Source organism: Eumetopias jubatus, unplaced genomic scaffold (assembly GCF_037043125.1).
Source record: "Eumetopias jubatus isolate StellerSeaLion01/CBP00866 unplaced genomic scaffold, mEumJub1_p1.0 scaffold_4, whole genome shotgun sequence".
Classification (NCBI taxonomy): domain Eukaryota; kingdom Metazoa; phylum Chordata; class Mammalia; order Carnivora; family Otariidae; genus Eumetopias; species Eumetopias jubatus.
Genome location: NW_028274810.1, coordinates 100,950,844 through 100,975,166, shown reverse-complemented (window position 1 = coordinate 100,975,166; position 24,323 = coordinate 100,950,844). Strand labels below are relative to the sequence as shown.

Below are 24,323 nucleotides of genomic sequence, written 5' to 3'. Positions count from 1 at the left end.
CTATCCAAAATGACTAGGTTAAATCCCTTTGCAACACTTTTTTTTTTTTAAAGATTTTATTTATTTGACAGAGAGAGACACAGCAAGAGGGGGAACACAAGCAGGGGGAGTGGGAGAGGGAGAAGCAGGCCTCCCGCAGAGCGGGGATCCCAATGTGGGGCTTGATCCCAGGACTCTGGGATCATGACCTGAGCTGAAGGCAGACGTTTAACGACTGAGCCACCCAGGCACCCCCCCCTCTTTGCAACACTTTCCACAACTGTAATTTCACATTTATTTGTGTGATTTGATTAACAGCTGTCTAGAAGCTAGAAGCTCCATGAGAAGTTGACCCTCGACTGTTTTTGACCTCTGTTGTATTCTCAGATCCTAACTTTGCCTGGTATATAAAGAGCAGCAATAAATTACCTTTTCCTGCCCTCCCTTTCACACATGAGCTAGATAAGTCAAGAGAGCACTGTGATAAGACTTTTATTTGGAAATGAAAATATTTCATGAGCAACAAATGTGGTGGTGCTTGGGGTGGATCATAAACCATGAACAGGGTAGGGACACGCAAAATGATAGAGAAAACATTTCAGGTACAAAGAAGTACAGTAAGAAGAGTGGTGGATTAAATCACCATCCTTAATGGGAACTACAGAGAAAAACCAGGAGGAAATAAGCTGGGGCGAGGGGGCATAGTCAATGGCGGCTCCTAAAATAATAAAGCAGCTAACGCTGAGTATTTAATATGCACTAAGGATTTTACATGTTAATTCATTTAATCTTCACTAGATTAATAATTATTCAAGAAAAAACATGTAAACCAGGTCACTGATCAACCTAACTCTATTCAATAGGTACTATTGTTACATACATTTTCCAATGCAAAAGCAAGCACAGAGCAGCTGAGCAAGTAGACCAAAATCACACAGTTATGTGTTAGATCTAGGATATATACCCAGGCCACAGACTCCGGAGCCTATACCCTTAACCCCAAGGCCATATTGCCTTAAACTACCCATCTTTAAAAGCCAAGTTATCTGAAACTGTAGGCTAGGCAAACAGAGTGTCATTGCAGTCTCTTGAAACATTTTGGAAACATTCATCTTGTCTGACTGAAGATATTTTCCATTAAGAGTTGTTAGTTCCATCTGAACAAGCTTGCTTTCAAATCCACTATCTCTGAAAGCCTAGATCAGGAACCAAAGCACCTCAAGAACTTCTGCCTTTGCCATTTCTGCATTTAGCATTCTCCTTTAGGAACAAAATGAGATGGTCCAAATGCGGAAGACCCAAGAAAGCTACCCCATCTGCGGGGCCCTGCCTCTAAGAGAAGCAGCTGCAGCCAGCATGCCACAGAACACCAAAAAGGCATGCTACAGCTGGGCAACTTGCTTTTTTTTTTTTTTAATTAGCTTATTTCTTTTTTTTTAAAGATTTTATTTATTTATTTGAGAGAGAGAATGAGATAGAGAGAGCATGAGAGGGGAGAGGGTCAGAGGGAGAAGCAGACTCCCCGGTGAGCAGGGAGCCCGATACGGGACTCAATCCCGGGACTCCAGGATCATGACCTGAGCCGAAGGCAGTCGCTTAACCAACTGAGCCACCCAGGCGCCCTGGGCAACTTGCTTTCAAAGGGAAACCAATTTTCTTCTCCTGTTCCTTTTCATATCAACATCCTGGGAGAGAAAATGTAATGACTTTTGCTCTGGAAAGGGAAATGTCACTTTAACACTTGTCCTCACTGGATAGAAATAAGCTATTCTCATAAACAGCAACCTGCTGCAGAGAATACCTCAAAATATGCCAGAAAAATCACTGACAAACCTGCAAGTTAACACTGAAATATGGGGTCAGCAGGTCTGTGAACCCACGCAGAGGTAAGACTGTGTTTTATCTGAAACTGATATGGTACTAAGAGTAGTTCTTCTGTGTAAAAATAAATGGGTTGTGACATTCTTCCACCTGACAAACCCAACAATATAAGCAAATGGCTGGCTATACATGCCCCTCCAACAATTCTCTACATTTGAGGTTATGATTATTTAAACTCAATCAATCCTGAGTTCATACACTCCTTCCCAGAACACATATCTTACTGAAAGAACGTAAATAACTGAGATGGGATGCACTAGTCAAATTCAGAGGGACCTCTGTGGTATCAAAACAGAGGAAGCGCTGAATGAATGCCCCTTATTCAGAAGTGGATGTAATGCTTAGAGGAACACTTCCTCCCTCAGAAGCGAGGGGGGGAAATTGAAAGAATGAAGATTAGTGGACTCTTGACAATTTCTTCCAAAAAAAAAGACATAATAACAAAACACAGGACCTGCAAAGGGTGGGGAAAAGCACCCAAAACAGGCAAAACTCTAGATTACATTTAACAACTCAATTGAAATTAAATAACAACACATAATCTTTTCATTTGAAGTAGGAGTAAGGAATTCCCAAAGATGAGGTGCCCAAGGAGGTTTCCATAAATAAACAACAAATAAATAACTAATCAACCAATCATCCCTTTCTTTAAAAGAACACACAAACTCAATATAAGCAACTGCTTTCCTACATTGTTAAATGTGAAGTTCTACCAAATACATACACAATTTTTTGCCTTGCACACTGCCTACAGTTGCGTCACTTCTCAGTGGGTTAAAGAAAATTCAATGGTCACTCTAAAGCAGGCCTTCTCAACTGTGGCACGATAAACATTTGGGGGCCAGATCATTCTTTGCTGTGGGGAGGCTGTCCTGTGCGTTATCCCTGGGTCTCTACCTATGTAGATTCTAATAGCACAACCCTCTGCTCCAATCAGAACAAAAAGGGGTCCAAATATTGCCACCTATCCTCTGCGAAGCAAAGTTGCTTACAGTTGAGAACCACTGCTTTAAACAAAATGATGTGCCTATCACAGAGATTTCAAGGGGTTAAGCATGTGTGTTGCTTTGTTCATAATTATGCTTAACTAATATGCAATCCATAAAGATAATACCATTACAAAAACTATAAGATGGCATGTTCTTTGTTCTCTGAAATAAGCTAGACTAATTCAAAGCACTGCCTGAAATAGTAATTACAACAGGTGTGTGAAGCTGAATTAGGAAAACAGAAGTAACATATCCTGAAAATCTTGATGCTTCCCGGCAAGCCCTGAAGGTTGTTAGGAGTAATATTACTGATCAGTGACTTGCCTGATCATGGAGCCAAGTGGATGCTTCTGTTATCATACAATTAAAGAAAAAACCTGATGTCCACAATGCCAAGTACAAGGGAAACCAAATGCTTATGAATCCAAGCCCCTGATATGAAAGGGGATAGAATTCCTAAACTCACTTTCCCAAAGCATGGCCCATAAATAGAAAACTAAACAGATGGATAACTAAAATACAGTACATCCACACAATAGAACATTATTCAGCAATAAAAAGAAGTAAAATACTTACACATGTTACAACATGGATAAAACCTGGAACATTATGACACGTTAAAAAAAAAAAAAAAAAGCCAGTCACAAAAGACCACATATCATATGATCCCATTTATATTAAATGTCCAGGAAAGGCAAATCCAAAGAGTCAGAAAGCAGATTACTGATGGCGGGGGGGGGGGGGTCATCATGGGACTGCTATGGTTACGAGGTTCCTTTTAGGAGTGATAAAAATGTTCTAGAATTGGGGTGCCTGGGTGGCTCAGTCATTAAGCGTCTGCCTTCAGCTCAGGTCATGATCCCAGGGTCCTGGGATTGAGGCCTGCATCGGGCTTCCTGCTCAGGGGGAAGCCTGCTTCTCCCTCTCCCACTCCCCCTGCTGTGTTCCCTCTCTCGTTGTGTCTCTCTCACTGTCAAATAAATAAATAAAAAATCTTTAAAAAAAAAATGTTCTAGAATTGACTGTGGTAATGGTTGCACCTCTCTGTGAATATATTAAAAGCCATTAAATGTATAATTTAAATGGGCAAATTATTTGTGAATTATATTTCAATAAAGATATTCAAACACACAAACAGCAGTGTTACAAACGAATAAGAAAAAGCTCAAGCTTTACTACAGCTAAGAAAAAAAGATACATCCGGCTAAAATAAGGAAGAGCTTTTACCTCTGTAACTGAGTAAAACCACCTCTTAAAGCTGTAAAAGCATAGTTAACTAAACATATAGAAGGAGAAGTTTTATTTCATGTAATGCTAGGAATGAAAGAGAACCTTCTTTGGACCACAATAATCTTTAATACACAGGGATATGTGGTCAGGTTTACCACCTCTACCCAACATGTTCAAAAGCAGGTAAGTTGGACAGGGTTGCTTTAAGTCTGCAGAGCTCCAAGATTCAAAGTAATTGGCAACCATGACACAAAAGCTCTCAGCATTTGATGAAAGGTAATGACAGGGTGAATTTTATAGTTAATACAATTACACTTCACACACATATGAAAAACCAAAAGCATTCATAATGTACTTCTAATCCATGGGTACAGATTATACCAAGGGAAAAACAGAATCATAAAACTCACTGGAGCAGTCCTTCTAAAAACACTTAGAATCTGAGTCTTAGATGAAAAGGAAAAGTAGCCCTGACTAAAACTAAAAGCAGAAGTCTATGCCAAAACTCAATTTGCCATTTTCTTTTTTTTTTTTTAAGATTTTATTTATTTAATTGACAGAGAGAGAGACAGCGAGAGAGGGAACACAAGCAGGGGGAGTGGGAGAGGGAGAAGCAGGCTTCCCGCCGAGCAGGGAGCCCGATGCGGGGCTCGATCCCAGGACCCTGGGATCATGACCTGAGCCGAAGGCAGTTGCTTAACCAACTGAGCCACCCAGGTGCTCCCCAATTTGCCATTTTCTATGTGTGAGCTATTCTAACCCAGTGCAATTCTCTCTAGGTTGACCACATGTAATACCCTGCCATCTTTGTTAGACTGAGGTCAGTCATAGAAAAGCAGAAGAGCCACTGGAACTACTCAGTTGCAGATGCAGGCAACCAGTGAGTGAGCAGGGAGCACTGGGAGTCCCAGGGCCTGAGACCACAATACTTAGATGTTGTAGCTGTAACAATGATTATCAAATAAACACAAAGCCCAGAGCAGACTCTCGGTTACTTCTTCCACTAATTCAGCAAATATACATGTGTGACCAGAATGCACAAAATCTCTAACCTCAGAGAGAGGTGAGAATTTAGAAGGGAGAGAGAGAGCAGGCAATAAACAAACAAGAAAATACATAGTATATTACCTGGTGATAAGTGCTATGGAGAAAAGCAAAGCTGGACAAAGTGGATGAAAGGTTGTTAATTTTTTTAAGGTAATCACTGGCAAGGGGTCATTTGACCTAAAGAAAGTAAGTCAGGGGCGCCTGGGTGGCTCAGTTGGTTAAGCAACTGCCTTCGGCTCAGGTCATGATCCTGGAGTCCTGGGATCGAGTCCCTCATCAGGCTCCCTGCTCGGCAGGGAGTCTGCTTCTCCCTCTGACCCTCCCCCCTCTCATGTGTTCTCTCTCTCTCTCTCTCTCATTCTGTCTCAAATAAATAAATAAAAAATATTTTAAAAAAAAGAAAGTAAGTGAGCAAGTTGTGTGGTAAGCTGGGGGAAAAGCCTTCCAGGCAGAGAGAAAAGCCAGGACAAAGGCCTGAGACAGAACCACGCCTGGCATATCCAAACAATAGGAAAAGGCCAAGGTGGCTGAAGCAGTGAAGACAAGAAGGAAGCCAGAGATGATAAGGAAGCTGGGAGCATTTACTGAAATAAGAGAAAAGCCACTGTAGAGTCTTGCACCGAGAAGTAATTACCTGAGTTATATTTTAACAGATTTCCTCTTGGCTGCTGTAGGGGTAAGGAAACTATTGATTCAGACAAGGTAATGGTCCTGTGGGTGCTAGCAGAGCTCAGTATGTAGATAGGTTGTTCAAGCAAAGCCATCACAATCTGTTGTCAGACTGGATGTAGTATGAGACAAAGAAGGGGCCCAGATCTAGGCCTGAACAACTGAGTTGTCATTTACTCATCTTGGGAGGATAAGGAAAACTGGGAATTCTGTTTGAAATGTGTTAAATTTGAGATGCCTAGTAGATAGCTAAGCAGAGTTGAGAGGTCAGAAAGCTCTGGGCATGTAAATCTAGGAGTCCTCACCATACAAGTAACACCAACAACCATGAGAATGGATGGTTGAAATATGGGGATGAAATATTCAAGGTGGCAAGAAAATAGTTTGCAGCAAATAAGACATCACTGAGAAGCCAAATAAATTTGTGAATGACCAGTGAAGCTGCAGTGACAGGATGGTGAAAAGACTGTATTAGGACCATGTTCTGAAAATCCCAAAATTAAAACAATAGAGTGGTTTATTCACAGAGAAACCCACTACATAAGTAACAGTTGCCTATAGACAAATTCCGTATTAATGATGTTACCAAATGCTGCATTTAATAAAATCTAGGCTGCTACAGTCTTAGTTGGTTTCCACTCTAGGAAGATATAAGAGGGGAACACTCCCCCCCCACCCCGTTTCAAAGGGAAATGCACCTGTTGTCCAAATGAAGACTTGGGGGTGGGGTATGCTGTTTGAAAGGTTCTCACCTTGCAAATTAATAAAAGAGAATTACTGGATTTTAAAAATAACTTCCTTAAGTAACATTTCTGAGGCCCTAAAGGGAACACTGTAAAGTCCACATGAAAAGAAAGAAAACATGTAGTGATTAAGTATATGAATTCAAAGTTCAATTCCAGAAAAATGAAAATTTAACAGACTTCTTAGTAATGTTTAGTTGGTGTCATATTTGAATCCTAAAGAAGAATTTTAAGTCAAAGAAGCGGAGGGGAAGGTGTATTGTTTTTAAATATTTAATATGAAAGGTTTACCTAGGTTCAAAATCTATGTGCATTATCAAGAAAATTATGATTACACTGTGATCAATGAAAGAGTGTCAAATTTAAAAAAATCATACTCTGGGAACATAATTTTAAAAGAACAAACTACCAAATTTTGGCTAATGACAATAAAGATGTTTCCAACAAAAGAAAATGCAATATTCTTCTGTCATTTGCTACTTCCTCTATGAACAAATTCTTTCATGAATGGTGACCTTCCAGAATTTGAAAATATGTTCATCAAAAAGTCTTTATCAGAAATTGAATGTAGTCATTTTATGCCTAGAATCTGATATAAAAAGGTATGGTTCACAGGAGATGCTCAAATTTTCCATTACAAATTTGGAAGACACTTTATTGGATATTTTAGGTAACTTCAATGTTTATTATCTTCCCTCATTGTTATTTCCTATCTTATATTAGAGAATACACAATTAATTTTTCATAGTCCGATATAAGCACCCCCAAAATATTTCCAGTTTACCCACTACGCTATACAAATATCATCTTCTATGTATGCGAAACAGCGGGAAGCATGAACTCCAGGTAATCCGAACAGTGCAAGCATGTTCCACAGTTGAATGTTTCAGATTCCCTGTACTTGTTGGCATCAAAAGACTGATTATATTAACATTCAGAATAAGAATAACCATAAAAGGAGGGGAAGGGTCACTGCCCAATAAGACAGTCTACATTTCTAAATAAGCATTCTTACATATCATTATCTAGCTGCCATCATTCATCAGCACTGACGGCAGCACTAACTTGTTCTTAGCACTAAGGTCTCTCCATGACCAAGAAGGGTACCCAAGATGCCAAGAGCAGTTAAGTGATACATGACACATACAACAAGCTGAAAAGCACAACAGTCAAATCTGTGGGCACAAGAGCCACATGGACACTTTCCACTCTGCAACTTGAAAATGAAGAAACTATAAGTGGAAAGAAGGAAACTCTGGAAGGAGGCATGGTACAGCACAGACCTATAGAGTATCACCTGAAGTTCCTACTGCAAGTGTCAGCAGTAACCTCTCTGGCTATTCAGATATACCATACATGGCTTCAGGCCCCAATATGTTTAGCCCCATTGTACTATCACAGTTTTTAAAGAGTTCCTTTGCAAAATAAAAATAGCTTAAGAATATACCAGTGCCCTTTTATCAGGTGTTTACAAAAATCTTAAATACCATTAGCTCAGGGTCAAATATGAATTCTGTCTACAAAACAAACAACAACAAAAACACCTTGAATATGTGTAATCAGCAGTACATATTTTCACCCTCCTCTTGATAAGAACAGATAACACATTCAAGAACAGTCCGTATTATAATACAGAAGTTTAATTTATTTATTACAACAAACTTTAAAGGATGATGTAATAGCCCCACATTGCCCATAATATACCCCAGTCCTGCTCAGCTTCTAACATATTCTCTAATTAAAAAAAACATTTACCTCTTGGACCAGGTCCACCTGGGAATGAAAAGAGAAAGCCATCAAGTCTACATTAGGGATTTCCAATATAAGTATGGCACCTCTCTAAAGCAAGTATCTGCCAAGATCTTGGAAAGAAGGTCATTACTGAGAAACCCATTAATTTGCAACAAAGGGCTCCAAGAGATAAGTGCCAAAATGAGAAAAACTAAATATCATGTTTCTTTAAAGAACGGAGTAAGAAAGCTTAATAATGCTGTCAACAGTTTATGTTAAAACATACACGTATTAAATCTACAGCATTACACTTTAAAATGCAAATTTTATTAAATATTATGTGCAAAACTGCAGGTTTTTCCATAGGCCTCATCCTCATCTTGACATTATAAATTATTAATGCAGCCCTGTAACTATGACTAGACTAAAAGAGAACCTTTTGATTTATAGACCTGAACATTATCATCAGAAGGAATGTAATACAGGGAGGGGGGAAAAAAAAGAAAAGCTATGTCTTCAGAACTTTTCCAACTAAGTTTTTTTTTTTTAAATATGAAAAAGCAAGTGAAAGGATCACACCTAGGAAGAGTAACTGTGATAACACTGAGCAGGATTGGAGGAGGCAGAGACTGCATTTCTTCCAGAAGTACATCTGCTAACAAGACTTCTATTGGTCATGTGTTGGCAGGCTTAATCAATACCACACAGGTATTTTTTTCTAAGCTTTCATCTCATATACTCTAAAAAAAAGGACAGTAGAGCAACTGCCAGATTAAATAAGGTCTGTATCCCAACTGTTTAAAGTCAAGTTCCCTTGACAAATTTCTTCAATTTGGTTGTCAAGGAAAAATTAAACCTACAAGCAAAATACTCATTCCACAACTCCACAACCACAAAAATATCAGAAGCTCAGTTTATTGCCTTATGTAAACATATACTGAAGAGCTCTAGTCTCTAGTGACCTTTAAGAACACCTGGAAAGTGCAAGTAAGCAATATTCAACACGAGAGAACATAAATCTCAAAAACAACTGACAAACGCAACCTGGAAGACTGAACTGTAAACGAGCAGAGGGTTACAGCAGCATTCTCCAAAGAAATCCTCTCTTTCACTTCAGAAAACAGAGGAATTTCTTCTCAAATCCTTTCACTTCCGATTAAAGTCAATTGGATCCAATCTGTGAGACCTCAGGGAAATGCACAAGATCCCTTTACTCTCCTCCCTGCTTCATCTTCCAACCTACAAATTGACTAACAATATGACTAACTACCTAGAGACATGTGTGCCATTTTCAGCAACTGGTAATTTACAGTTTTGTTTTTAAAGCTGGATGTGATGTGTGTTGCCTCTTCCCTATAGGTCTGTCACTTTTGATATTTTTCTAAACAAATGACATGATATGAACAAAGTAAGAAGCATTTTTAGACCGTTACAGAATTTTAGAACTGTGTCGAAAAGGCAGTAGTAAAAGGCAGCTCTTCTCACCAACGAAAAACCCACAGAAGTCCCCAATAGTAGGGAAGAAATTTTTAAGCATCTTGAGAGCCTCATTACCACATCCACACTAAGCCAATCCTACCCTCTACCAGGATTAAAAAACAATAGGGTACATGTTTGTTGGTGATACTATTAACCTTTCTGATAAATTCTGGCTTGGTAATCAACCAGATGGACTCAAAGACAAACTGAAGATGATGTGAGGCCTTCTACCTCTAGTTCTCATAACCTGTGGGGGAGAGACAGATGATGCATGTAAATGAATGAAGAAGAGATTTTAATTTTGAAGTGTCAGCTTCAGCTGCCTTTTACATAGCCATCCACACTGAGGTACCTACTGGACAGCTGGAAATACAGTCTTAGTTCCATCAAATGCTCAGAAGAAAGACTGAGGCAAGGAAGCGCATGGACATGGGAGTCTTCAACATGTAAGAAATACTAAAATAAAAAGAATCCAAGGTATTTAATGTGTACTAAATGAGGTGGCCCAGAAAGAACATTAAATGAAGAGTATGGGGCTAAACATAACCACCACAAGCATTTTCCAAACCATATTCCTAAAGAAAAAAAAAATCTGGACACCCTTACAGGCAGCCCAAAACCAACAACAATCACAATAAAACCCTGTGTCTAAAATAAGTGTGTGACACATTGCTGGTACTCAAAGTTTACACCATACATTGTCATATTAAAGGGTCAAAGAAGCCTGTAGGTAAAGAAAAATATTCAACTAATTAGTTATCAACAGAATCAAACACCCAGAGGATATTGCCCAGTGTAATTCATCTCCAAAAAATGACCAATGCCAACTCTTGTTCTTCCTTAGAACGGTATGTGAATTGCAGACAAAAGTAACAGAAATTCAACTTAACTACATTTAACTAATCCTTAAAAGGTCTCATTGGGAATCTGATGCCACAATTACTTGCCACATCAACTCATGCCTTAACCCCTGCTTAGATCACAGAAAAGTAGTCCAGACTATTCAACTGGTTATTTTCTCCTCATATTAGGGACCAACATCACTACAGAACCATATAAAGAATGATTCACTTCACAAAACATTCTTAGAAGGCAAGCTGAAGGACTAAATAAAACCAAGTTAGGTACTTTCGACCAAGGAAGGACAGAAGGGTGGATGGACAGAAGGACAGAAGGAAGTGGGGGTGGGGGGGACTGGAAGAAAAGAATCTGTCAGCAACAAGGAAAAGGAAATCAATTCCCTCAAGTGGGGTATTAAATTAAAATGTTAACAGAAGGAGGCTATCAGGATCTCAAGAAAAAAAGGGTCTCTCTTAACCCCCAAAACTACTGTATGGTGCCAAGTCAGTGGGCGTATCTCTGGCCTTAGTGTGCCCTCATCACAATCCAGGCTCCAAGCCAGGCAAAAAGACAGAGCCTCCCTTGTGGTCACCAGAGATGATCCATCAATCAAAGGGACGAGCACCAATCACAGGCTGGAAATAACAGCAAGCAGGTGGGTACTACTGGCCACAACAGTGAATAACATGAATTTAGAGGAAAACATTTGGGAAAACACTACCAATCTTTTTCTCCATTCCCAGTGTCCTCCTTTATCTTAGACCTCAATTCTTACACTCTCTCTCTATAAACACAAGTGACACCTACCTTTTGTCTCAATTCTGAAGATTCTTATTCAAGAACTTTTGATGAACCTGTTAGAAGTGTGTCACAAATATATCAGTTATAAAATAATAACTCATGGTATGTACTGTGCAGCATAGTGACTAGAACTACTAACACTCTATTGTATATTTGTAAGTTGCTGAGAGTAAATCTTAAAAGTTCTCAACAGAAGGCACCTGGGTGGCTCAGTCCATCAAGCCTCCGATTCTTGGTTTTGGTTCAGATCATGATCTTATGGTCGTCGGATCGAGCCCCGCATCAGGCTCTGCGCTCAGCACAGACTCTGCTTGAGATTCTCTCTCTCCCTTGCCCCTACCCTGCTCTCTAAAAATGAATAAATAAAATCTTAAAAAAAAAAAGTGTGGGGGGCACCTGGGTGACTCAGTTGGTTAAGCATCTGCCTTTGGCTCAGGTCATGACCTCAGGGTCCTGGGATTGAGCCCCACGTGGGGCTCCCTGCCCAGCAAGGAGTCTGCTTCTCCCTCGCTCTGCCCCTCTCCCCCGGCTCATGCTCTTTTTCTCTCTAAAATAAATAAAATCTTAAAAAAAAAAAATGTGTAACTGTGAGGTGATAGATGTTAACTAGACTTATTGTGGTGACCATTTTACAATATATACAAATATTGAATCATAATATTATATCCCATAATGATATATAATTTGCATATTATAGTACATAATAATATATCATATATTATAACTAACATATGTGATATTACATGTCACTATATCTCAATTTAAAAAAAGAACTTCTGAGAAAAGACTATGGGTCTAATTTCCTCCTTCAAGAAACTGCCTCTCCAGTCCTCCTTATATCACCTTGTTCTCCCACAACTGTCCAATAAAAGCCCTCTATATGCATCCCCCACACATGGGACTTCCTCCCTTTCACCTTGTTTATATTATCTCTACTGTAGCTCAATAAACATTTGTTGAATAACTGTGTATCATTCAAGGCCAATCCAAGCCCTGAGAATTTCTTAGTGCCTCCAAATCATGCCATGCTATTCTTGCCCCTCTTTAATTCCTTTTGCAATCAGTCTGTATTTTACAGCTTAGCATTTTAACATATATTACTAATGTAAAATACCTCATTATTTATTTAGTAACTCATGAGTTTCATATATTGTCTCCTCTCATCCTTCCCTATAAGGGTCTACAAACAGAAACACGCCCTGGTCTTTGGTCATTGCTAGCTTTAAACCATGGGCAAGTTCATTGTTCTGTCTAAACTCTGGTTTTTTTCATCTATAAAATAAAGATAATATAACACACACCATGGAGTTGTCCTGAGAAATGAGAAAAATAAGACATGTAAAGTACTAGTCTGCACAATGCCTAGTAGATACAAGATGCTCAATATGTGTCCATTAACACTGGTGATACTAATAAACAGATCATGTTCTACAAATCCCTGGAATCCCAGAGCTCAGAGGAGCTCAACACAGGTTTTGCAGAAGACAGTATGTTAGAATACTTCTAGCTGATCCTGGGAGTATTGTTTCAGTTTGTACTGCTAAAAAGAAAGAATTGTCAGTTCTGGGGCACACCTGGGTGGCTCAGTCTGTTAAGCCTCTGCTTTCGGCTCAGGTCATGATCCCAGGGTCCTGGGATGGAGCCCCACATCTTGGCTCCCTGCTCAGCAGGGAGTGTGCTTCTCCCTCTGCCTCTCCCCCTGCTCATGCCTGCCTGCTTACTCACTCTCTCTCAAATAAATAAATAAAATCTTGAAAAAAAAAAATTGTCAGTTCTCAGAGAAGCTTGTACTGACTCTCCAAGCTCCTATAAAGCGGGGGGGAGAGGCAGAGGGAGAGGGAGAAGCAGACTCCCCGCTGAGGAGGACCCTGGGATCATGACCTGAGTCAAAGCAGATGCTTAACTGACCGAACCACCCAGGCACCCCTATGTTCTCCTTTTCATTCCAACTTTCTCTAAAAGAAAATAAATAAAAGCACAAGTCCACAAAATTATAACACATCTGTACATGAGAGAATGCCCTCAGATGTTATTTATTACACAGCCATGTGAATCACACAGGGTTGTGCTGTCCAGTATGGCAGCCAGGAGCCACATATGGCTATTAAAATAAATCAAAATTAAATAAAATTAAAAATTCAGTTCCTCAGTCTACACTACTCATATTTCAAGTACTAGTCATAAGTGGCCAGTAGCTACTAAATCGGACAGAGCAGATACAGAACATTTCTAACATCACAGTACCACTAGAGTGCACTGATCCAGATTAAATGTATATAAATTAAAATATTAAGAATCGCATTTTATCAATAACCTACACCCTTTTAATCAACTCTAATAGCTCCAAGTACAAGAATATGCATTAACATGAACCCAGTGGCTTTATCCTTCACTCTCACAAAAACAAAAGATCACAGTTCTTCTTAAAAAAGACAGAGTAAGAACGTCCCATAGCAATCTAAGGCTTTATTCCTCTATTCTTTCAGCAATTTGTACAACTTGACCTGAGGGGAAAAAAGAGCAAGAAAGCATTTTTCTCGACAATACCCTTTCTCCAACAGAGTCACATCTGCCAGGTTTCAGACTCACACGTTCCGTTATCCTACAGCGTCAGCACTCCTTTGTAAAGTCCCCTTTCCACACTGATCTCCATGGACTCACTCAATGTATTATGCCATCACTCTAAAATCAGGGCCTAGAGTCTCTTGGCAGATAGGCTATATGTAATGACGGTCTGCATAAAATCATAAGTCTATCGCTCTTGGAGGATTTTTCCAATCCTATGCAACTGCTGTGTGGGTATGTGGAAGGCTGCACATTTTTCTTCATAATAAAAACAAAATCCCAAATTCTGCAAAGTTGGTAAGTTACCTCTACATTTATAACACAACATGACAGGCAGAGCTCTGTTTTCCTACAAAACTAGGGCTTTTAGGAGCATATGTTTTCCATCACTTATTTCTCAAAAATGACTGAAAGATCTCAAAGCATTCCCTGAGCACTTCCCTAGTTTTATCTGCCACTTGTGTTGATTATCACAGGCTGCTTATACACAGGAAGAGAAGGAGAAGAGGGAAGAACTCATGGCTCTGGGTGGGATAGTTTAACAAAATTCCTCTCCAAAATTTGAACCATAAACATCTTTCCATAATCCAATAACTATGGTACCAGCTTTAAAACGATAACCCAGGGGAGATGGGTTTTCTGAGGGATGTGTGGGGAGGGGGATGTTATAACATGGGTATCTGGCATGTTATATGGGTCAATTCTGCAGGAATACATGTCAAGAAAACATTACCATATGTTTTGGAAGAATGACACTTTTCACAGAGACTTGGGGAAAAGTGGGGAAGGCCAGATGAACTTGTTCAGTAATCATTCTAACTTTTTGCTTATTTCATTATAAGAATGAAGGAGAAGAAGGGAAAAAAACCAAACAAACCTTAAGTATTTGCATGAGTTGCATTTCTCTGGAGTACTTTCTTTTACCCTGCAAGTCCCAAGCACCCATGTTCTCTGAGGGGTAAAGGTCAGCTATCAGCCTTGAAAGGAGGCTAAGACGTGCACAGCTATTCCTTTCCACTGAAAAAAAGCAGCTTCTGAATCTGAGAAAGCAAGGAAAAGCAGGGTGGTGGTCTATAAAGCAAATTCTCCCCAGGGAATTCTGGCTTGAATGCAAAGTATTCCATAGAAAATGTTTCCAGAAGGACTTTGACAACAGGAAGGAGCAATTCAAAAACAAGGACGGAAAGTCATATGGATTGCGGGTGAAGCGGGGAAGTAAGGAGGATGATGGAAAAGTCTGTAAAAAGAAAAATCTTAGTTCTTGAGGCATCTTGAGAATCAGAATCGAAGGCTTTGAGGTAAAAAGGAAAGAGACACTGTGAAATAAAACATCTATGCTTAAATGGGTCCTTGGGAGAAAAGAAAGCATTTAGCCAGGATTTAAATTAAAAAAAAAAAATAAATGGAAAGGAAAGCATTATACCACCTTAGTTCCCCAATGGGGTGCAAAAAATTTTACTAATTTAGAAGCGAGAGAACACCATTTTATTATTACCATCTAGCTCAGATTAGGAGTTGCAAATAATATAACCTAGAAAAAAAAGGATAGAGGTAAATAAAAGAATAAGAGAAAACTGTTTCCCGCTAATATGGGTCAATTCTGCAGGAATACATGTCAAGAAAACATTACCATATGTATTCTACAGATTTTAAGTACAGGTCAAAATTTCCAACAGCTCAAACAGCTAAATGGAGGGAGGGCGAGAAAAAGAAAGTAAAAAAGCATGTAAAGTAAGACAATGGGGGACGCCTGGGTGGCTCAGTCAGTTAAGCATCTGCCTTCGGCTTAGGTCATGATCTCAGGGTCCTGGGATCGAGCCCCACAGCCCAGCATCACATGGGGCTCCTTGTTCAGCAGGGAGCCTGCTTCTCCCTCTCCTGGTGCTCCCTCTGCTTGTGTGCGCATGCCTGCGCGTGCTCTCTCTCTTCAATTAAATAAAATCTTTTAAAAGAGAAAGAGAATGGAAATTTGAAAATAAAATAACCATAAGCACCAAGAGGTAAAAACGCTAAGAATGGGGAAGGGAGGTCCTTATTAACAAATTTCCTGGGCTTTTAAAACCATGTGTTTTTTTCTAACTTACAAAAAAAAAGCTAACAATCTAGAAAGAAAAATAAAATGGTGGGTGGGGAAGGATGTACCAAGAAGAGATGTGAAACCAACAATAAGCTACACTCCCACAACGGTCGAAGCACTTCCAAACCAAACCAGACATGAACTGTATATAAAAAGATCACTGTTGGGGCGCCTGGGTGGCTCAGTCGTTAAGTGTCTGCCTTCGGCTCAGGTCATGGTCCCAGGGTCCTGGGATCGAGCCCCCCATCGGGCTCTGTGCTCCATGGGAGGCCTGCTTCTCCCTCTCCCACTCCCCCTGCCTGTGTTCCCTCTCTCGCTGTGTCTCTCTGTCAGGTAAATAAATAAAATCTTTAAAAAAAAAAAAAAAGATCACTTCACATACTAAATTCTTTACAGTAATCAGGGGGTCTTTTTAAAATATTTGTGTCACGTGCTTTGAAAATGAGGTTTTGGCAGCCAGATCGCACCATCTTAAAAGGTAAGATAGCTGGGTCTTTAGTTTAGCTCAGCTTTAATTTCTATAGCAAATATTTGGCTTCAGAACATCTAACAGTGTGCCAAAGTACAAATATTTGCTTAGCTTAATCATTCTCTATATGTTATTCTACTTCCCTTGTAAATATGAAATGTGAAAGGAAACCTAAAATCATCAATGCCTAAATTTGGCAGGAGTTTAAAATGTACTATTAAGCAAAATCTGAGACTGGGTAGCACTTCAAGTTCTGCATCACAAGCCTTTTATCAAGAAGACAAAATGGAATCTATTTCTACTACAGACCAGAACAGAAATTACCTGAAGTAGATGCTCATATAAACACCATTGATTTTCACAGATATCAGTAAAAATAAAGAAATACAGTCCGTACTTGGAAATTTAAGGGTAGCCTTAAGGAAGCAGGTCAAGAGTGGGAGGAGACACTGAAACTGATTATTTTATATCCTAATATTCATATTGAGAGGTGTGGACAAATACAGGAACTCAAGGTGGTTCTAGGTTTGAGAAGTAGGCCCTTAAGTACAATTAAGTCCATACCAACAGTATTTTTGTACACTCTACTCTTATTCAGCATAATCATGCAAAGCCCTAATAAGACTGGAAGCTTATTTTGATCACAAGTCTCATTTACTCTGAATCCTCACCTACTTTGGCTAAGTGACAAAGACTTTGCCTTCTTCATCCCCAGGCTGTCCTTTGTGCTGTAACTCTGTCATATCATGAGATTAAGTCTGTTTATTCATGTGTGAAATGGGGACTTGTTCCTTTCCTTATACTACAGGCTGTCTGTAACAAAGTCAGGCTCCATATTCTTCATAATTTCATGACTAATAATTGCAACTAAATTACATCTCACTTCCTTTATAACATTTATGGAATATGATACAATAAATTCTTCCTATTTCAGTGTAACCTTGCATGCTTCTTAAACTACACAACCAGTTTCTATTCTGAAGCACTGTGAAAATTTTATGTAGTTTCTCGGGGATTTCTTGTTGTCAAACCTTCCTATGTGCATTTCTGTTGTACTGACCTTGATAATCTGTCCTATTGAGTATGAGCCACCACAGACTTTCTCAAAATGACTGTGACCATATCTTGTTTTGAGTATTATTTCCTGGTTTCTTTGAGATCACAATGTTTACTATGCATTGACAAGCCTTCCCATGTACAGATGATAAAAATTAATATTATCTACAAAACAAAGATAACACTATAGTGACTATTATCTCGATATCCAGGAATGTGAAGCCTATAATGATTACTTAAGAAAAATGCTGGCACTAGTAACAGAAGCTAAAATAAAAATTATGGAGGCAAGTAATGATGTATATTTCACAGGTACTCCAGCCTCAATCAGGTTTTTTTAACCAAGCCTTTATTAGAAATGTCAAGTGATTCTTTCACACACCTTAATTCAATCCAAAGAATCTAAGTCTCAGAAAGATCACAGATTCAGGGTGCCTGGATGGAACAGTCAGTTAAGCATCCGACTTTTGATTTCAACTCAGGTCATGATCTCAGGGTTCTAAGATCAAGCCCCAAGTCAGACTCAGCTCGGAGTCTGCTCAAGATTCTCTCTCTAAATAAAATAAAAATAAAATGAAACAAAATAGAAATAGCACAGGTTCTAAAGTGGAAGATAAAACTACTCAATGCTATGGTTTGGTAGAATAAGCACTGGAGAAGCCCAAAGACACCAATCAGAAATTAGGCTCTGGTATTTACCAACTCTGTGCCTCACTTTATTCACCTTAAAAAGGCGGGGGGGGGGGGGGGGGGCAGTCAGTTAAGTGTGGGATTGTTGATTTTGGCTCAGGTCATGATCTCAGGATTGTGAGACTGAGCTCAGTCTCACTGGGTTCCACACTGGGCAGGGAACCTGCTTAAGATTCTCTCTCTCCCGCCGCCCCACCCCTCCTTCTCCCCCCACACCAAACACAAGATGAATGGGACTCTAAAGCTCTATTAGAATGATTCATCAAAATTCAACTGAATAAATCTGTAAACCAAATGTAACAAATGTTACAAATTATCAGTATTTTAGGTGTCCAGTATCTGCAGGATTGGGAACAGCAAAGCTTGCACATCCAAGCAGAAAGATGATGGGGCATCCCCTCACTGCTACACAGCCACTTTTCAAGCATTCCACAACAACACCACACACATGCTGCCCCCTTGTTTTTCTCTTTCATCCCATTTCTCCCTCCAGACTTGTTCTTCACTTTTCCCCTCATTCTCTGCTTAAGAGTGGCACCAAAGGGTACTACTAAGGATCTAATGATTCTACCTAAGGACTAGATTAATTAAACTGCTGAACTCTCCTGAAGAGAAAACAGGAGACTCTCCTAAAGAGAGAAAGGAGACCTTTCCACAAACCTTTGGTGACACTCAGAAACGTGACAATCTGTCTGCTGTAGATCACCTAGGGGGAAACCATCCCCCAGAACTGGTGTTGTTTTTGAAAAGTAAACCAATAAAAGTATAAAACAAAAAATATTCCACCTCTCTTAGTTTAAGGAAAAAAAAAAAATCACAACTACAACTCCATGGGGCTATTAAACCTATTCTTAATTTAAAAAAATTAAAATCAAACAAGTTTACTCCATAGCCCTCTTTCAAAGCTAGGTTAACAGTACTATTTAACAGGCTTAAAATGCTAGGTTTTCAGTTTTTTACAGTTGGCTTTAAATGATCTTAGTAATAAAAGATACTAAATAAAATTTCCATTAGAGTCAGTTGTGCTAAAAGATGACAAAATTTTTCATGGTTCCAAGAGTGCCAAAAGCTGGGGCGCCTGGGTGGCTCAGTTGTAAGCGTCTGCCTTCGGGTCCTGGGATGGAGCCCCTGCATGGGGCTCCCTGCTCGGCGGGAAGCCTGCTTCTCCCTCTCCCACTCCCCCTGCTTTCGTTCCCTCTCTTATCAAATAAATAAATAAAAAATCTTAAAAAAAAAAAAAGAAATGAAGGCCAACAGCCTTCATTTTAAAGCATACTTCAGTGATCAAATGTTTTCAATGAATCAATCTACCAAATAATATATTAGGCAAATTAAAACTTCATCCTCTTTTAAGTATAGACAAGTCTGCTAGAAAACCCAGTATCATCAAGCCAGTGTCATTAACTAAGTAATCATTCATTAATCAATCATTAAAAAAAAATATCCTGGAGGGGAAAAAAATCCTGGGCATAAACAAAAAGCTGTTCCTCCCTTTAACATGATGGAATTAATACTAAAACACACAAGCTTATGAAATCGTGTCAAATAGGTTTCTTAGCACTAAGTGTCAAACTCATAGCAAAAGGAAAAAAAAACAACATATTTCAACTAGACATTTAAAAACAAACAAGAATGGTCAATTAAGCAATAATCAAGTTCAAAAGTAGTTGGCTAAATAATCATTGTTGCCCCTACAGAAGACAATCAAGATCAAGCACAATCTTATGCCCTCCAGTCCCATCTCCCCATAAGAAGATCCACACATCAGCACCATCCTGGCTCCTGCAACAGCAGTGAACGCAGAAGACAAGTTGGTCACCTTCAGAAGCTAATTACCAAAAGTGGATTAGAAACACCTTTACTAGTCCAGATATTTAGAGCTAACCTTCTACGTTCCAATACATAATTCACAGATGCCTTCAATTTAAGCAATTTTCAAGTAAAGTCCTTTTCTTTTAGCTAAACCTCTTCGGGTTCCAACTGATAAATTAAAGAACTACAAATTTACTTACTAGCTTCTGAGTAAATTTTTACCTATTGTTTCTATTGCTCTGAAAACCAGAATAAATTTTCCATCCTTTTCTTTTTTCAAATGAGTATGACAGAAGATAAAGGACACTGAAGTTAACTATAAGAGTACCTGAACACTATATGTCAGTATGTAAGATATTATTTTAATCTTAGAAGAGAAGACATAAGAAGGGGGAAAAGGGTAAAACCTGTATGATCAAGCCAGCTCTCCTAAGAACAGTTAAAAAAAAAAGTTTTTCTACATGCTCCTATTTGGCACAATTTGTATAAATTAATGTAGTAAGTTGTAATCTGTTCTCAGTTAAATTCGTCCACCAAGAACCGGGAAATGGTTTATTTACCAAGAGGATATTAATTTAAACAAGTAAAATTAATCCTAGCACTGTCATTAAACCAAGCTTCTGCTTCCTTGTGTTTTAGCATTAGATGCTGAAATCGATTTTTTTTTTTTAAGCAGACACTGAACTCTCCCTGGCCCCTTTATTTTAAAACTCAACCCACAGTAGACCAAACTGAGGTTCTCCTGAGAAACTGAAAAACTGAAATGAGATTAAATGTTTTCATTTTTAAAGACACATTATTGAAAAAGTACAGTGAAATTATCTTACCTCTCAAAACAATTCTCTAATACACCCCTTACACAAAGAAGAAATATAATATTTATAGATATGACCAAAATCAACCTACTGAGGATCTTCTCTAAAGTCAAAGCATCTACTGAAATCAACCACACTCCAAGTATAAGCTTTCTCTCCCTCCCCCTCTACATATTCAATCACATTTGGTCTATAGAAATCTCTCTCCCAGTGGCCCACTGTTGCCATTTCTTTTTCATCCATTCCAACAAGTCTGCAGGCTTTGATGTAGAAGAGATAGCATTATTCATGGAAATCAAATTAGGTATTGAGGGGCAGGGAGTAGAGCAACTTGACCTCTCAGCTATTTTCTCCTCTGTTAAATGGGAATTAAGGTCCTACACCTCAAGAGATTGTGCTAAGGGGGCGCCTGGGTGGCTCAGTCGTTAAGAGTCTGCCTTTGGCTCAGGTCATGATCCCAGGGTTCTGGGATCGAGCCCCGCATCGGGCTCCCTGCTCCGCGGGAAGCCTGCTTCTCCCTCTCCCACTCCCCCTGCTTGTGTTCCCTGTCTCGCTGTCTCTCTGTCAAATAAATAAATAAAATCTTTAAAAAAAAAAAAAAAGAGAGAGATTGTGCTAAGGATGAAGTTTAGAGTATTTTAATGTTACAAAAATGAAAGATCATATTATCAGACTTATAAACTAAGGATTGTATGTATCTCTCCATAGTTCATCACAGAGCTACCATATATGACTATTAAAAACAGATCCTACAATTAATGAACTGTAATGTACTTGATGAATAAAAGAAACTCAGTTAGTTAAAAAGTAAAAGCTTCAGACAAATGCCTCCATCTTTCCCCCTCTACCAAATACCCGCACGGTGTGATCACAATCTCATTCCCTTTATAATACCAGTAGCACTAAATTAAGTTTAACAAGATTGTTTTGCTGGTTTACTGGTTCCAAAAAAGAGAAAACATTACTGCAAGTTCCTTTGATCTCTACTATCATCTAGGGAAATATAATACTAAACTCTGTGTGTGCGCGCGCGCACGTGTGTGTGCGTGTAAAATAAATCACTAGTAAGTCCAAGCATTGTCCTGTTAAACTAATAACATACATTAATCTACAAGGATAAGATTTTTTTTAAAGAATTTCATGGGCAAGAAATCTAATAATTTACTGGTAACTAGTAAATGTAATTGCCAACTTAAACCCAATTTCAAGAAAGCTACCTCAATATTTATGATGCTGTGTGACCTGATCAGCCTTTAGGGAGGAGATGCCACTAACTCCATGTGTCACTAAAACCCTACATTTTAAGTTTGGATTTTAAGAGGGCTGATTTGATCCTCCCTGAGAAGAACTTGTTTAAGTACACATTTCCTGATTCAATAGTCTACCCACTACACTTAGAAAGGCTTTCCAAAAAGTATTTTCTATTTGCTAAGTACATGGCAATTACAATATTTTTAGATCAAAGTTTCCATAGTAAATATCCGCACTTCCTTACTTTGAAAGCTAAAATCATATTTCCAAGTATGAAACAACAAACTACCAACTAATGGTTGTAGGGAATCCATAATTTAAAAGTTTTTTTTTTTAAGATTTTATTTATTTATTTATTTGACAGAGAGAGACACAGCGAGAGAGCGAACACAAGCGGGGGGATTGGGAGAGGGAAGAAGCAGGCTTCCCGCCAAGCAGGGAGCCCAATGTGGGGCTCGATCCCAGGACCCTGAGATCATGACCTGAGCTGAAGGCAGACCCTTAAGGACTGAGCCACCCAGGTGCCCCAATTTAAAAGTTACTAAAGACAGTTAAATAATGGACACTGACTTCTTTTCATTGGTAGAGTACTGTTTAGAATTTTTTTCAATGTTCAAAAATGTAACTGCTTTCAAGGTGCCAGATGAAACTAAATGATCTAAGATTGTTCCAGTCTACCTCCAGCACTCCAGGTGGTATAATTTTTACACCAAATTAAAATTTGGCAAGTAAAATCCTACTAGATGAAGAAATCAAAAACTAAAAACCCCACAACTATGTGTGGTATAGTGGAAAACATCAGAAGTTCCATTTGGACATGTTAAGTTTTAGATGTTTATGAGATGAGAGAGAGCACGCGTGCACAAGCAAGGCAAGCGGCAGGTCGAGGGAGAAGCAGGCAGAGGGAGAAGAGACTTTCTGTTGAGCAGGGAGCCTGATGTGGGACTCGATCCCAGGACCCTGGTATCATGACCAGAGCCGAAGGCAGACACTTAACCAACTGAGCCACCCAGGTATCCAAATTCAGATCATTTTTTAAAGCCCTAAGTCCTAGGGCGCAGTGCAGAGATTCAACAAATTATTTATCAGACATCTATTACAATAGTGCCAGTGACTGTTTTACATGCTGGAGATACATAAATGAACTACACAGTTGAAGATCTCTGATCTTCAGGACTTTACATTCTAGCGGGAGGAACAACACAGTACACAATGAAAGCAAATGCATTAATATTATGTAACAAGACGACACTCCAGGAAAAAAACAGAGCAGGGTAAGGGGAACTGCGAGCAGAGACCAAGGGTCAATATAGGGAGGCCACACAGAAATCTGGGAAAATACAGGCACAGGAAAACAGGCAGTGCAAAGGACTTAGTAACGTTCACCAGAGTCACCAGAGCGGTCTCTCTGGCATGACGGGGGATGGAACTGAGAAAGAAGGGAAGAGGAGACGTTAAGTACAGAAAATTCTTGTTGAAATGTTTTGCTGCAAAGAGGAGCAGAGAAATAAGCAAAAGCTGGCAGGGAAGTGGGGCCAAAAAAGGGGGATTGGGGTTTTTTGTTTTAAGACAGGAGAAAAGCAGCACAGGACTGTGTTGCTGGGAACGACCCAGGACCCAGGAGACAGGAGACAGGAGAGGGCAGCGGTGGCACCTTGGGAGTGGCGGGATGGGCTGGGTCAGCCTGGCCCTTGGTGAGTTCGAGAACAGCTGCTCTACCTACAGGACACCGGGAAGGAGGAGTCCATGCTGCAAGGTAGGTCAATGTGAGGTGGGTATCTGCAAAAGTTCTCCTCTAACAGCACTGATTTTTCTCACTGAAGCAGAAGCCCAGCATGAAGAGGAGAGGAAGCAGAAAAGGAGAAAGTACAAGTCATCTAGGAACCTGGGTGAAGGAACTAGGAAAATAAAGTATGACTGCCCAGTAGCCTACGGGCCCACTTGAATTTTATGAACCATCATCTGGGAGTCAACACCAAGAAATTCCCCTAATCTGAGACATAAAGGCTGGCTGCCTTTCTATTAACAAACAAAAAATTCTTTAACACGAACTGCTTAAAAAGGTAAATGTCTAAATTTTGAGTGCACCAAATGTAAAACAATGCTCTGGGAAAGTTGCAGTTTCTCCAAATAATATGCTGAAAGAGACTACACATCCCATCTTCACACCATATTCATAACTGCTTTCATACCTTAAAG

The 24,323-nt window shown here is 39.3% G+C and overlaps 1 protein-coding gene across 4 annotated transcripts in view; it reads right to left on the bottom strand.

The window, feature by feature from the left end:
- RERE (arginine-glutamic acid dipeptide repeats) overlaps positions 1 to 24,323 on the bottom strand; it is a 411,621-nt gene that overhangs the window by 265,870 nt on the left and 121,428 nt on the right. Inside the window, exon 1 of one of the 4 annotated variants that reach the window (XM_028108515.2) lies at positions 11,396 to 11,418. The exons of the other annotated variants lie outside the window; for them this stretch is intronic. The gene's annotated coding sequence lies outside the window, so the exon portion shown is untranslated. Of the gene's footprint in view, positions 1 to 11,395; positions 11,419 to 24,323 lie in introns of those variants that run through there. 4 annotated transcript variants of the gene reach the window in all.